This window comes from Myotis brandtii, unplaced genomic scaffold (assembly GCF_000412655.1).
Source record: "Myotis brandtii unplaced genomic scaffold, ASM41265v1 scaffold388, whole genome shotgun sequence".
NCBI classification, from domain to species: domain Eukaryota; kingdom Metazoa; phylum Chordata; class Mammalia; order Chiroptera; family Vespertilionidae; genus Myotis; species Myotis brandtii.
In genome coordinates, this window is record NW_005364882.1 from 1759362 (window position 1) to 1776456 (window position 17095).

A 17095-nucleotide genomic window follows, 5' to 3' on the forward strand; every position below is an offset into this window, starting at 1 on the left:
ATATATATAAACACAATATTAAGTGGGGATGAATGCTGTGGAGAAAAGAAAGCTGAAGTATGGGGAGAGTGTTGCCGTTTTATAATGAGTGGTCAAGAAAGACTTTCTGACAAGGTGATATTTTTACAGAAATGTCAAGGAAGCATGGAAATATCTATTGCCTATTTGGGAGAAGAGAGATCTGTGCAGAAAGAATAGCATGTGCAAAAATCCTGAGATAAAAGTTTGTTAGCATGTTTGAGGAGTTAAAGGTGGCCAGTGTGGCTAGAACCAAGTGGGTGTGAAAGTAAAGTTGGCCAAGATGTAAGAGTTCAGATCAAGCAGGGCAAAGGATCTTACATTGTGAATGGACCACTCTGGCTCCTCTGAAGATAATGGGAACAAGGAGATAAGGGAAGAGACTACATAGGAGATTATTGAGGTAGTCCCTGTAAAAAATGCTCTTGGGAGGTGATACTGAAGGGAGTGACAATCCAAAGACAGTATTGACATACACCTGGATGTCAATTCCCAAAGAGAAAGAAGACTCAAGCAAGGATAGATGAAGTTCATATCCTGATGGTACCATTTGTTACAAAGGGAAAGACTGTAGGGGAAGGTTGGCAGATTTGAGGCAGAAAAATTAAAAGCTCTATTTTGGTCATATCAAAATTGAGATGACAATTGTGTGTGTGTGTGTGTGTGTGCCTTTCACTGGTAATATTACTAAGGAAAATCATTGTTGCTACTACTAAGGTTTGACTCATGGATTTAAAATAATTCTGAGGAAGAGATGCCTGGGGCACCATGAAAATACTGACATCATATCAAAATTGAGATGACAATTAGATGTGTGTGTGTGTGCGCGCACGCATGTGCTTTTCACTGGTCATATTACTAAGGAAAATCATTGTTGCTACTACTAAGGATTGACTCATGGTTTTAAAAAAATTTTGAGGAAGAGATGCCTGGGGCACCATGAAAATACTGACTGAAGACTATTGAACTGAAATAACTAAAATGCCGCTAACTTAGTGATCTCAAGGTGTCAAACGACCTTGCAGAGACTCGGAAGTCTATCATCTCTAAAATAAAGAAGGATGATAAATTCCATGAGTGAATAACTCAGCTCTTCCAAACTCAAAGAGGAGATAAATCCTCTCAAACAATTTCCTTCTCAAACCATGGGATATAATATCTCCCAAACTAATAGAGTCCTCTTAGGGCAGGAGAAAGGTTATTTTGTAGATGATGCCAATTTTCTCCCTTGGGAATCAAGACTGGTTTTAAGGCCCAGGAGCTAAAATTCAGAAAAGCCTGCCTTTTGCACAGGCTGCACATGAAGAAGAAAAAATGCACAAGCATGAGACCCACCATGTCCCAATCCTGGTATTTCTGGCAGGTGCTCCATAACCTTGCTCAGATCTCCAAAACTCTGCTGAAGTGTCTTATTTATAAAAGAAACCAAACAATACTAGTCTCAAGAGTTACTGTGAAGATATAAGAAATAAAGAATTTAACACCATGCAATATCTATATATATAAAAGCCTAAGCGGCCGGACAATCGGATGACTGGACACTAGCTATGACATGCACTGACCACCGGGAACAGACGCTTAATGAAGGAGTTGCCCCCTGGTGGTCAGTGCGCTTCCACAGCGGGAGCCTGGACCAGCTGACAGATGGGCGCCAGACTCCAAGCTCACGGCTGGTGAACGCAGCTGTGGCAGTGTGAGCCTGTCTCATGGACACTTCCACTGCACGCTGAGAGGCAGTGGCAGGCGCAGCAGGGCCAGGATGAGTGGAAGAGGTGCTGCACCCAGCCAGGGCTCGGGCCCCTCCCTGACCACCTGCTGCTGCCTGCTGCTTCACACGCTACTTCGTGCTGTGTGGGATCCACGTGGACAGCGGGCTGAAGCCCAATGAGCTGGCAAGTAAGGCCAGGCTGCGGTGGCACTGAGGTCCACTGATCCCTGCAGGCCAGGCCAAAGGACCCCACGGGTGCGCAAATCCATGCACTGGGCTTCTAGTGGTATATAATGTAGTATGAATTAGACTCTACCATGTGATTTAGAATATATCATAATTGTTAGTTCCATCTTTACTATTCCTATCTCCCCACTCCCCATTACACAACTTGAGGGGAGCTGGACAAGAACCAAGTCCTTTAGTGTCAGGATTTGATTAGTTAGGTAGCCAAATGAGTGAGAGCTCTAAATGATATGAATTAATTTACACAGTAAAGATGCCAAGAGAACTACATTTTTAGCATCTACTGTATGCAAGGTATTTCATAAATATTGCTTGAATTAATCTCCATAACATACAAGGTAAATATTTTCATCGTATTTTATAAATAAGGAATCTGAAGCTTTAAAAGGTTAAGTAATTCAAGCAAGTCACACAAGATCATGCAACCAGTAATTATTTCTCAGACCTGCTTGATTCTGAAACCTCTTATCATTCTATCATGTCTCCCTTGATGCTGCTCCCCCCACCCCTCTGCCTTGATTGCCTAGCACTGTTTTTGTCTCCCTTGATGCTGCTCCCCCCCACCCCTCTGCCTTGATTGCCTAGCACTGTTTTGAAACATGATGGTGAGACCAGGTCTAGTCTAGACTAAATATAGCCTGTGAACATGACCTGTCTAGACATTTGCCTGTCTGTGCCTCTCTGTTCTCTGAGTCCCAGCTGCCACTGTGCTCTGTACTTGTATGATCAAAGCCCCTCTTTAATTCAATGTTATTCCTGAAGAGTCATTTATATATGTCTCCAGCCAGCAGCCTGGTCTACAAATCTAGCCAGTGATCTCCTTTGACCACTGTTATTCAACTTTCTAGAAATTTAAAGTCATCTTAAAGTGTTCCCTCTAAGTCACTCTTTATATCCAATCCATCACCAACTTCTATTGTTTCTATGTCCAAAATATGTCTTCAAGCTTCCCGCTTCTATTTTCATAACGATCCTCCTCCTCCAGGTCACGGATCCCCTCACACCACAACTTTGCAACAGCCCCCTTCTGCTCCCACTATTTCTCTACCCCCTCGACCCCAATCTATTCTCCATGTAACAAAGTAAAATTTTTAAAGAAACTAATTATTTGCCCTCCCTTTTCCTTAAAATAACTTCCAGAGCTTCCCACTACAGTTTAAATATAATCCCGACACTTTTTGAGGTAACCTACATTACCCACAAGACCCGTGACCTGGGTCTCAGTCAACTTCACTCTCCATGCACCATGGTGGCCTTCTTTCACTTCCAGGAGGGGCAAAGCTCCTTTCTCTCTGAGATGTCATCCTACTTCCCCTCCTCCTCACGTGCCTTGCTCCTTCTAATCCTTCCAGTCTGCATTGTTACACTCATTTCCATTGCTTTATAACAATTTACAATTTGCAATTGCATATGGTGGTTGCCAAGAGAAAGGAGAAGAGCCTTCCAGGCAGAGGTGAAAGCAAATGCAAGCATGTGCAAGGGTTCTAATCTGAAGCTATGTGGGTTTGAGAAACTGAAGAGAAACTTTTAAAAGACAACCTTTGTGTCTCCCTGCAAGACTGCAGACTCCATCCCTGGAGGCAGGGCCATATCTGTCTTATTCACCAGTTCACCTAGACTGATACACACAGTGCCTGATTCATAGGACTCACCCACTACACATGCAAGACATGACTTATCGCCTTGGAAATCAAGTGTAGCAGTCGCTCTGGGCATCACTGATTAGTTCTTAGCAGTTTAATCTCTTTTTCTCAACAACACAGAAAATATGTGGCATTTTCCACAGAAACTTGTTTCTAACTACCTCACATGCACATGGTTTATTTGTAGTCACTGATGCTTATCTGTGCATAATTTTGTTATCTAGGTTTAGACTTATCTTTCATTTAATGAATCCATGACCCATTTCTCTTCTCTATGGTGCCCCTTCCCCAGTTTTGTTTTCCATTGGCTGTGGATTGATCTCAAATGTCATGTGGCCTCATTTTGAATGACGTATCACTTATTTTAAAAAGGTAGGTATTTTGGCATTTCTTTGTCTGACCTGCTACCCTGAAAAAAAGCCTTATGAATATTTTATAAATACTTATTGATGGTGTGTTAAAAAAAGAACATAGGACCAAATAAGCCTGACTTTTTATTTAATAAGATGTATTTCTAAATGTCTGCATTTATTCAACTTAAAATTACTTGTACAATGATATTTGCATTGATTTTCTTTTTTTTCTAAATAGAACATGATTATATTTAATACACAAATTTAATACAACCAAAAAGTAAAACACCAGAGTAAAATAGTAACAAAAAACATGGTATTTCATTTGCAATGCATGAGAAATGGTTAACATCTTTAGTCATAAACAAGCTCTTAAAAACCAGTAACAGAGGCACTATAATAATGCAAGGAAACTGGAAAAAATAAGATAATAAAAGTGATGATTAAACATTAAGCATATATGATGATTTTGCTGAGCAGTGATGAAGAATAATTTCTCTGCAGTATCACAGTGAGCAGAATAAAGGCACTGACACCTAATATTCTACAGTTTTGAACAGTGTTGTATGCATTGATTTTCAAAAAGCCCAGGTAAGTACATATTATAAAGTGGTAAATAATACATTTTACAATTATGCTAAATTAAGAATAAATCCATTGTGACTATTAAATAAGTTACTATTTCACATATATCTTTAGTGCTATATAGAAGATATTATTATCCAAGTTTTACAAAAGAGAAAAGTTAGGCTCACTTAGAGGAAGAAAAATTTTCAATGGCACAGAGCTAGTAAGTGGAAGAACCACAACTATACTCACAAACTTGAGTCAGTTTAATAATAAATGAAGATAGTTTTCAAGAAATTGTGTTTATGGGACCAGAAAGTAAGTAATGATATCTAGTTTTGAAAATGACCAGATTCATTATCTATTGCTGTACTAATGATGCACAAAAACAACTCCAATATTTCAGTGGCTTGGTGCAATGACTGTTTGTTATTTCATGGGTCCATGTGTCAACTAAAGTTAGGTTGATCTTGGCTGGGTCTTACTTAGATTCTTTTGGGTTTAAGGTGTTAGTTTATTTGTCTCACCAGTAAAAAGATATTAAAGATCAATGCAAACATAATAAGGTTCTAGTTAATATTATGGGCTGAAAGAAAGTGTTCAAGTTCACAAAGATAGACACAGTTAAAGAGATCCACAATAGCAGCAGAGTAAGTGGATGTTACACTCACATCTCTTAGGACCAAACAGAAATTACAACTAAAATATAGAGCAATTAACCTAAGTAATCAATTTAAGACTAGCTGAAGAGGATACTTATAACCAACAAACACCACACATACAAATAAACCCAAAATGGATTAAATAATTAAATGTTAGACTCAAGCCCTAGACAGTTTGGCTCAGTGGATAGAGTGTGTACTGAAGGGTCCCGGGTTCAACTCCAGTCAAGGGCATGCAGGCTTGACCTCTGGCCATGGTCAGAGGTCCAGGGGGAGGCAACCATTGATTTGTCTCTCTCATATTGACGTTTCTCTCTTGCTGTCTTTCCCCTCCCTTCCAAAATAGAAACAGGCCCATATATACCTAGAACAGACGGACTGCTGTCAGAGGGAGGGGCTGAGTGAAAAAATGTGAAGAGATTATGCAAAGAAAAATAATCATAGATGCAGACAACAGTATGGTTACCACAGGGAAATGGGTGGGGGAAAGGTAGAAGATGCTAAAGAGGGGGTAAATGGTGATGGAAGAAGACTTCAGGTGATGAACACACAATACAATATACAGATAACTGTTAAAAAATTAATTGTCTCAAAAAAAGGCTAGAAAATATCTTGATAAAGTTATTCCTGTTGCAGTGTCTCTGAAAAAAAAAAGAGAGCTGAAATTTTTACAAGATGGTTAAATTTCTTGGGTAAAAATTTTAAATGCTAGAAATGAATTGAGAAAGAATGAAACACACATACAAAATAACTTAATATCTTAGGCCAAAGAAGGTAAAAGCACTATTAGCAACACCCCACAAAATATAAATGTGACTAACACAATTAAATGACATTTCATGCCCATTGTAAAACTGTAAATAAAACAAATAGATAACAAGTAAAAATAATGTTATTGACATTAGATGAACAATATTCCAGACATCTTATGCATATCATATCTGCATGATAAGAAGGAAGGAAGGAAGGAAAGAAGGAAGGAAGGGAGAATAATTTTACAAAAGTGTAGCCATATCAATGTTTCTTTAACAAACAAATATTAACTTTGCTTTGAATAGCTTTTTCTTTGGGAAAAAATGCAACTAAAGGGAATGCTGAACTACTTACATTTTTCTTTACCATGATCTATTTTTTAAATATTAATAAATTAGTTCTAAATTTTTAAGAGGTTGGAATCATTATTCTACTTAGCAACATGTGTTAGAAGTATATACCAATGCCCACCTATAAAAGACCAAGAAATTAGCCTACTTCCAATTCTTTCCATCTCCTGATATTTTTAAATTGTATTCAATTATGATTTAGAACATTTACACTTTTCTACCATCTCTCCCACTGGCTCTAGCCAACCATGATGATCTTCTTATCATTTCTTATCCCTCCTAGATCATTCCTGCCTTAGGTTCCTTTTTCTTACTTCTTCCTCTTCCTGGCACATTCTGCCCCCAGCTATTTGCCAGGCCGGCATCTTTTTGTTAGTTACATCTTAGGTTCAAATGTCATCCTTCAGAGAGTCTGCCCTGATCACTGATCCTCAAGGTACCCAACATATCACCTTGTTTTATTTTCTTTAGAGCATTTATCATGATCAGAAATTCCCTTGTTCAGGATTTTATTTTCTGTCTTCCCACACTATCATGTAAATCCCATGACAGCAGGAATTATTGGTTTACCACTTCTGTTCGGGACTATGACACTTTTGAGGGGATATGTACTTTTCTCTTGATTGTAGAAGACTTGTCAAGTCCCAGCAAACTCTCTTGCCTCAAGCTAGGCATGAAGAATTTGGAAGCTATACTTAATATTTTGCAGACCGGGGCTGTTTCTCTACCCTCATTACACTGATGACAGTTTTTTTTAAAAGGGTTTACCTCTATTTTCTTGTTGCTATTTCTGGCAATTTTTATTCTGCATACACAGTAAATATTTTAACTTGTTTGTGTAAGACTGAACTTAAAAGGAAGAGATGATGACGGAAGCTAAGCAATGTGAAGCACCACCACCATTGTGAGTTGCAGATGCCATTGGGAGTCTAATAAAGGACATAACCCTCCCTCCTCCCCCCCCACTCTGAAAAAATGAACAGGCAGACCTCTATAGGCAGACTTGTCAGTGCAATTCCCAAAACCTATTCACAGATTTCTTTGAAAACCATGGACCGTTTTCTTAGCTGCTCAAGACATAGTAATGTTACATGGCATAATTAAAAGTGGGAAAAAATATGCCCTGGTAACTGTATTCCAAATGCATAACCCTGGGAAGGGGGAGGAGCATGAACTAAGCTGACATAGAGCAGTGGGGGTTTTATGGCTATGATGTCAAGAAAGAGCAACTAAAGCAGTAACTACCTAGATGTTTGCAAACCCTTCCCAGGTCCCCAGGAGTGTGAGCTTCTGCTTTTCCCAGCCAAGGGTATTGGATTTCTTGGCTTTTTCCCGAAGCATTTGTGGTCACAGTGAGTACCAGGGAGATAAGGTGGATACAGAATATTGATATGGTAAGAATGAGTAGAAATAACAATGGATCAGCAGAACAGGGAGCCTTCATTAGTCTACTTACATAAAAGTAGTATTCTTTCCATTGATTACATACTTTGTGGGACAAAAACCTCCCAAAACACCACCAGTCTTTCCCCAAAGTGCAGGTAATTAGGTGCCCCCTCTTTAAAAATGCATATGTTTTATAATTATATTATAATGCAAATACAATAAGGTAAAGAGCATATTGCCAAGGCAAGCAGAAACAGGGTATCTTTTATCAATGGGGCAACATTGATCAGGAACTTAAACATCCTTTGGTCAGTCTTTCTTTTTTTAATTTTTTTTTCCTTTATTGATTAAGGTATTACAGTCTTTCTTATCACTGACTGCCCTCACACTCAGATTATAGTATAGCTGAGCCACTTCTCTCCTAACCTTGCCTCTCATTCCATAAATTCCGGATGGCCTGCCCAGATTTGTTCCTCTGACCCACACTTCTTCCTCACCATCTCTCTACTTTTAAGAATTTTTTAAAAATTTTATTCACCACCTCCCCACACACACCAAAGCCCATTGTTGAGTTTCACCTTTTAAAAAAGTGTTTGGTTCACCTTTTCCACCTTGTATAACTGCTACTAGAATATGTTATTCTTGTAAAATAATGATACTCTCTTTTAATTCTCATATAATACTATATGAAATGTCAAAACTTGCGATTGCTTCTAAATCTACACAGTGGGATTCCTCTAAACCAGTGGTCAGCAAACAGCGGCTCGAGAGCCACATGCGGCTCTTTGGCCCCTTGATTGTGGCTCTTCCACAAAATACCACGTGCGGGCGCGCATGTACACTGCAATTGAAACTTTGTGGCCCACGCTCAGAAGTCAGTATTTTGTGGAAGAGCCACACTCAAGGGGCCAAAGAGCTGCATGTGGCTCGCCAGCCACAGTTTGCCGACCACTGCTCTAAACTAACAGCATTGCTGGACACAGAAGCTCATCATTTCACCACTATAGATAGATTTTCTCTGTTCCTTTGTTTTACTGTTTTCCACAGACAAAAAAAAAAATCCTGAAGTTTCTTCCCAGATGAGTTCATGTATCCCAGGTGACAGCTCAAATGTTGACCATACCACCCAAAACAAAGGAGTCTTTTCTGTATCCCTAAATCCTGAAGCATCTATGTCTCTATGCGCCCACACTGCTCTCTGAGTGTCAGTCATTCGGGGTTACTGCACAGTACTGTATAATAGAGAAATAAATGGGTTTTTCATTGCCAAATGCACTAGCACTGGATTTTGCCTCAGAGCAGTTTCCCCTTTAGCCCAGCTTTATACAATAATATTTGACCTCAGTAACCTAGTATGTAAAGTCCATGTGACATTCTGCAATACAGTTGATCTCTGTACTAGATGTGGTCTCACAACTAATAGAACACAAAACGTATGCAAAAGAAGCCATCACATTTAGTTACACAAAACTCAGCAATGACCACACATACCACCAACCCTATAGATGTACACTTTCTATATTCACAAAGACCCTACCAAATCATTGCAAAACAATATAGCTAAGACACAGCTTTGCATTTCCAAATGATATGTCCTACTTTTTTTATTCCTTCAAATAAACGTTTGCTTCCATATTTATTCAATCATCACAGAAAACTAATGTGAGTATAAATGTAGCCAACCATGAAAAATAAATGCCCAACAGCCAGTGTAGATTATGTATTAAGATGTGGGTTATATCAAGGCAGGTTATTTCTGTAGGGACTTCATCCCCACAAATCCTCAAGTACATACGGTGCTACACAACAGATTGCTCTGTCAGGACTTCTGTCTCCGAATTCCAGGTGTGCTCAATTTTGCATCTGTTACTTTACAAATGCATCAGACTTGAACGGCAAACCATATGGCTTCCCTTACTGGACCTACTTTCAATCACAACTATGCACAAATTACCAGTACAGAGGCTGTGCCCTCTGAAAATGCCAAGAGTGAGTGGTGTTGCCTTGGGCACGCAGACATAACTCAACATGAGTTTATGGCAGCCCTGAACGTATTGTCTGTTGCTTCCAGCTGACCCTGATCTATGGTATCTGGATAACAAATGTGCACGTTTAGAATATTCTGTTCAGTTACAGCTATGTGCTGGGAATCAAACAAGTTACAAAAAGCTCCAAGTCCAAATACAGTAGTGACATGCAGTAATGGTGTCATTATCAGGCAACAATTCTGTGCCTATCACTGAATCCCACTGCCAATAAAAATGATAGCCTGTAACAAAGTGGCCACTAACAGACACTAGCAAGGGGATAACAAATTACACTTCATATTGTGATTGTATCTTCAATTAGCTTTGTGTGTAAATGTGAGTGTGTGTGTGTGTGTGTGTGTGTGTGTGTGTGTGTAAATCCTAATGATACAGCTTGAATGCATGTGACTGGCCAGTAGTTCCCTGGCAAAGAAAAATTAAGTAAAATAACATAGGGATGTTCATTTTTTTTAGAATCATTTCCTGGCATTGCCAGCCTACAAGTTATCATGAAGTGTGTTTTCACTGCACAGCACTTCTTTTTATAACACAACCATGGATCTCCAAACATTCCCTCAGGACAAGATGCTTCTCGAAAAGGAACGCTCTGAAAGCCAAAAATACTGATATGTTTCTATATAGTCCCTCAAGCAATGGAAAAGTGTTCAGAGAGGAAGATCTACTAGAAATTTTCAAGCAAGGAGAGAATAAAAGAATGTTAACCCTGCATATTCATGGAGCCTTAAGAAAGATTTGTGTTGAGATTGTTGATACACCGCTTTTATCAAGGACTTATCATAAATACTGCTTGAGGCCATCTCAGATTATGAAGGTTTTCTTACTCAAGGAAAACAAAAATGCATGCTGCCCCATCTTTTATAAATTCCTTGTTTATTTTGCAAATAGCAAAATGTTGACAGAGAAAAATTGTAAAACACAGCCACAAATTAACATGATTTAACAACATTCAAAGCCAATTAATTTTATAATAAGGAAAAGGTCACAAACATTTGATGTAGAAAGAAGCAAGATATCTGAAAGTTCAAATTGGGACCAAAGCTAGCACTACAAGAAATGTTAATAAGTGCTTTTTTTGTTTTTTAGGTTGTGTTTTTTTTTCAATTACATTTTACATTTAATATTATTTTATTAGTTTTAGGTGTACGCCACAGTGGTTAGACAATCATATACTTAACAAAGTGTTCCCCCAATATTTCCAGTACCCACTTTGCACCATACATAGCTATTACAATATTATTGATACTTTCTATGCTGTACTTTACATCCCCATGACTATTTTGTAACTACCAATCTGTATGTCTCAATCCCTTCACCTTTTTCACTCAGTTCCCCAACTCCCCATCCCCCTGGCAACAATAAGTCTATTGTCTGTATCTGAATCTGTTTTTGTTTTATTTGTTCATTTATATTGTTCTTTAGATTCCACATATAAGTGAAATAATATGCTGTTTGTCTTTCTCTGACAATTAATCTAAGCGTCCAAGTCCTTTGACTGGCATTGCAAGCTTAGTCCTGAGCAAAGCAACAAATAACAGTAGCAAAGTTTGCTCAGATCTTTTGGCTTTTCTCTGTTTTTCTTTATTTCCTAGTGTGTGGTGAGGTTGACTGTATTTCAATGTTATTTACTTGTTATCAATTTAGGCAATGAATTCTACCGTCAAGAGCATCATATGCTTTCTTTCTTTGGGCCAATTGTATTGATTTAGTTTTTTCTTATTGGCAGATAAATTCAGCTTATGTAACAGCAATTACCAAAGAGAACATTAATAAGGTCCACATGATATAAGGAGCTTGCTTAAGCCTCCTGGACTATTCTTAAAATATTACATTGAGACTATTTTTTTATTTATGCAAGACAAAAATCTCTCTGGCCTCGCCTTATTAATCTTGAATGCAATGTCACCATTTACAGCCTATAGCTATAACTTGAATAAGCACAGATTCTTCCTGTATCAGAGGGCCCTAAATTTAAAAATAAAAATAAAAATAACCACTCATGTGAGAGGATCAAAGGCTTGACAGAGATTCATGACTTTCATCCAGGTAAAGTTGTTAAGGGGCAGCAGTGCTGGTACATCTGAAACTGGAAATCCACCATAGGAAAGCACTTCTCAGTATTAATCGATTCTATTTGACTGCCCCATCTCCTGCAAAGTTACTAATTATCATTAATTATGCAGAAATAGTCTGAACAGAATAGTACAAAATAGACTCTGGCCATAGCAGTGACCAAAATAATGATTTACACCAAAGGTCAAAGGAAGAAATTTGCTATCATATCCTTAATAATGAGTATTATCAAAGTTATTAACTATTATCTCATTAGAATTTAATAAGTGAATATTTACACCATGTTGTAATATTGCCCCATTCTAAAATTGCTGAATTTATTCCATTTACTTACTTGAGAAATTTTCTCTCTATTCACCTGGTTGTTTAACAAGCCCTTTTAGTACTAGAACAAATAATCCAAATATTTTTATGATAACACAAAAGACCCCAAATAGCAAAAAAAAATCTTGAAAAAGAAGAACAAAGTGGGAGGTATAACACTACCTGATATCAAACTATACTATAATGCTATCGGCTGATAGCAACTGAAGTGTGTGTGTGTAGGGGGGGAGGGGGTCCTCTTCCCCACTGGGTGCTGCTGGGAGTGGACTTCTTATGATACCCCAAGACACATAATTTTCTGAGACTTGCATAGGAGAATGAGTGGTTTTTATTTGTGTGGAATTAAATCCTGTGTTGCTAAAGTCCCATTTTCCTTAGTCCAGTCACACAAGTGTAGCTGAGATTTCAGTAAAGCTAGAAGAAAGCCAGTATCCAGAGTTTCCGTTCTGTGTAGGTGATAGATCCAGTACAGCATCAGGCTAGTTGCAGTCCCTTAGTGTGTGGGGCTCTTCATGACCATGGGAAACACAGGAGAATGCCAGAAAGCCAAGCATGAGCTATGAGCCAAGTGTATCAAGAGGAACCAAGACAGCCAAGTTCTTTGTTCATGGAATTATATATCCCAAATGCCCACGCGCTTGCAGTGGCCATGCCCGTTTTGGCCAATGATCTCTTCCCTAGTCATCCCAACTTTACTGGGTATGCGTCTATCTTCTCTTTGTCCAGTCCCCTTCCCCCAGTGTTTTGCCAGGAGCATGCTTATAATGCCTGGCCTTCCCTTTGCTCCTTCCCTATTATTAATAACTAGAGGCCTGGTGCATGAAATTCATGCACTCGGGGGGCGGGGGAGGGTCCCTCAGCCTGGCCTGCACCCTCTAGCAGTCTGGGAGCCAGCTTAAGAGTGGGCCTAAAGGTGGCAGTCAGACAGTAAGGAAAACCATCAACAAAAAGAAAAGACAACCTACTAAATGGGAAGAAAATATTCTCGTATGATACATCTGATAAGGGGTTAATATCCAAAAAATGTGTAAAGAACTCAGACAACTCAACACCAGAAAAACAAACAACCCAATTAAATAGTGGACAGAAGACCTGAATTGACACTTCTCCAAAGATGTGTCAAAGGAGAAGTGACATACAAATGGCCAATGGACATATGAGAAATTGTTCAACATCACTAAATATCACAGAAATGCAAATCAAAACCACAATGTCAGTTTGCTATCATCAATAAATCAACAAACAACAAGTGTCGGTGAGTATGTGGAGAAAGAGGAACTTTCGTGCACTGCTGGTGGGAATGCAGATTGGTGTAACCACTATGGAAGAGTATGAAGACGCCTAAAATATTAAAAATGAAATTGCCTTATGATCCAGCAAATCCACTTCTGGGAATATATCAGAAGAAACCCCAAACACTAATTTGAAAGAATGGATGCACCCCCATATTCATTGCAGCATTATTTACAATAGCCAATATATGGAAGTAACCCAAGTGTCCATCAATAGACATGGATAAAAAATCCTATGGTACATATACACAATAGAATACTTATTACTTGGCCATAAAAAAATTTACCATTTGCAACATCATGGATGAACCTAAAGGTTATTATGCTAAGTGAAATGTCAGACAGAGAATGTCAAATACCATATGAATTCACTTATATGTGGATTTAAAGAACAAAATAAAGAAACAAACAAAATAGAAACAGACTCATAGATACAGAGAACAGACTGATAGTGGACAGAGGGGAGAGGGGTTTCGGGGCCGGGTGAAAGGATTAAGAAGTACAAATTGTTAGTTACAGAATAGTCACAAAGATGCCAATTACAGCATAGGAAATATAGTCAATAATATCATAGTAACTATGCATGGGGCCAGGTGGGTACTTGAAATATTGGAGGGGACCACTCTGTAAAGTAAGTACATGATTGTCTAACCACTATGCTGTACATTTGAAACTAATACAGGATAATATTGACTGTAAACTGTAATTGAAAATGTTTTTAATTTTTAAAAAGTGAACACTGAAGTAACCTAAACACTCAATAGTGGGGAAAGGGTTAAATAAGCATGGTGCATCCACATAATAAAATATATAAAATTATGCTTGCAATGAATTTTTGATGAAGAAAGTATTTTTGATAAGTATAAATGAAAAATCATTATAAAAACTGTACGTGCAGTATGATCTCAACTATGTAAAAAAATATGTTTTCAAGGAAAAAGACAAGAAAAAATAAAGCCAAAATATTAACAATGGTAGGAGAAAATAAATAATTCCTTCTATCAAACAGTAAAAGAGTCATAAACATTATCCAGCTTTCAACACAAATGACTCTCCTATTCCTAAATTAGAAGAGATATTGTCTTACACAGGCATTTGACCTCCATGAAGTTGACATAATACTGTACGGTACATCTTTGGCATTCTCCATGGAAACATCCTCAGGACTCTATAATCCTCAACATTATGAACTCCATTAGTGGAGATACAGATGTACAGATGCTGGGCAGCTGGCTAGGTTTCCTCACCAGTAAATTGAATTTATCCCATTTCCTGTCTAGCAGCTATTTGACTCTAATTCATATTAGTGCTTTCAAGGGGAATATCATTTAATGTCCTTAGGAAGTATATATGTTTTCCTCATCTATTTATGGACATTTGGATACTTCAAGGAATATCAGAGCTATAAATGCTAATTTTGCTAATGCCAACAATTGCAAAAGCCCCAATCTTAATATTAATTTTTGTAGGAGCAAATAGATTTTTATTTTTAAAGCGATAATAACTTAAACCTTATATTATGTTTAATGTGTTCCCATTAGTTTTATGGTTTTCTATTGAATATTAAAGTGTAACCCTCTATATTTAATATATGAATGTATATAGATCCATGTGGTATTTTTATACAATGCTCTGGAAACTTTTAAAATAATCTTCAAAGTAAGAAGTGCATAACTATAAGTTATTATATGTTACATGAACTAGAATATAGTAAAATATCCAGTCACACCTAATTTTACCTACAGAGAAGTTAAAGGAAACAAAGATAAAATAATCAAATGGATATTTTTTAAGAAATATAAAAGAAGCAAGAATTTTAGCATAATAACATGTTTTTTTTAAAAAATATATTGTATTGATTTTACAGAGAGAAAGGGAGAGGGTTACAGAGTTAGAAACATCAGTGAGAAACACCGATCAGGTGCCTCCTGCACACCCCCTACTGGGGATCGAGCCCACAACCAAGTACATGCCCTTGACCAGAATCAAACCCGGGATCCTTCAGTCCTTGAGCTGATGCTCCATCCACTGAGCCAAAACTGTTAGGGCCAGCATAATAACATGTTAATAAAGTGATCAGCTTAACAATAACCCACAACCTTCTGACCAACTAATAAAGTGATTGGATAATCAAAACAGGTTTATTAAAGATAAAAAATAAAGGTCAGGGCACAAAAATTAATGCATTTAAATTTTCAAATACCTAATGATTGAATAATTGGGCTGTTGTTGAAAGTCCAGTCCTTCAAAAGTGTTGTTTCAGTCTTCAACAAGAAATTAAGACTTATCAGCTGATGCCATAGTAATTTTTTCATATTTTCCAAAATTTGAAGACCAATAATAGTTCTCACATGAAGATTGTTAGTTGTATTCCAATAGCTGTTCTCTTCTACTTTCTTCCAGATTTTTTCTAGATACCTCCTCATTCAGAATACTTCAACTTTCCAGCTTCCCTTATAGTTAGGTATACTATGGCCTAGGTTTACACAATAAACACAAGTCAACTGACAGTTTCTGAATGTTTTTTTTTTAAAAGATCAGATATACTGATGATATGTTGTGGAATTGGATACCTGAAACCTGTATAATTTTGATAACCATCATCACCCCAATAAATTCAATTAAAAGTAAAAGATAAGCCAGCTAACCCCACCTTTTACCTTGTTTTCATTTGCTTGTTCTTCTGGAATGCTGATGTGAAGACAGAAGCTGGGCTAACCATTCTAGACTGTAAGGTGACCATAAGAATGGAAGATACAAATAGTAGAAACGTGCATCCTGGCACCATACCAGCCCTGGGCTTCTAGACCTTTGTGTAAAAATATATATGTTTTTTGTATTGTCTAAGCCACTGTTAATTTTTGTTTTATTCTCTTTGTTTGTTTTACCTTTAAGAGCTGAGCATAATAATATTTTCTGAGGTGTGGTGATAACCATGACCCTTAAAACTGCTGATAATTTGTTATTTGGACAGTGGCCTCAAGCAAGTACATGGCTCCTTTTTAGGAAAAGTAGCCAGGCTTACAAAATTGTTTTTTTCATCAATTATCTCTGCCTTCTAAGGAAATACATCTACCAGACTGCACCTTTGGGCTCTCTCTTCCAGTGACTGATTCTGGTAAGAGCCTGATTTGCACTGGCCACATTTATCTATTAGGTGGAGTTAACATGGGGAGGGTCGCTGTTCATTCATGACACAGCCTCTTGGTTCTGTCTACCTGAAAATGATGGACATTTACTGTAAACTTCCAGGTTACCAAGAAAAAAAATAAGTTAAGTTAGGCTCCTCTATCTGCTTCTGTAACTGGGTAGATTAATTTAAGAGAGTGAGGATGGACGACAAAGCCCCATTTGGCCTCAAGGCCAAGCCCATTCTGTAATTGTGCTAAACATGAATAGGGCAGTTGCATTAATCCCCATTCTGCCCTCTCTGTGATTGTTATGAATTTAGATAGAGCTTTGAGAGGGGTGAGTGACAAGGCTACCCCAGTAGTGATATTCTCAGCTTCTCACAGTGTAGCAGTGTAGAGTCAAATCAGAAACATTAGTGACCCTTAATTCTCAGGTTCTATATGTTTATCTCATTGTGATTCTATAAAAATTCCATAGAAAGCACATGTTATTTTTTCTTCTTCCTCTTTGGGCCTTTGGTTTCAAAAAAAAATTTATATAAAT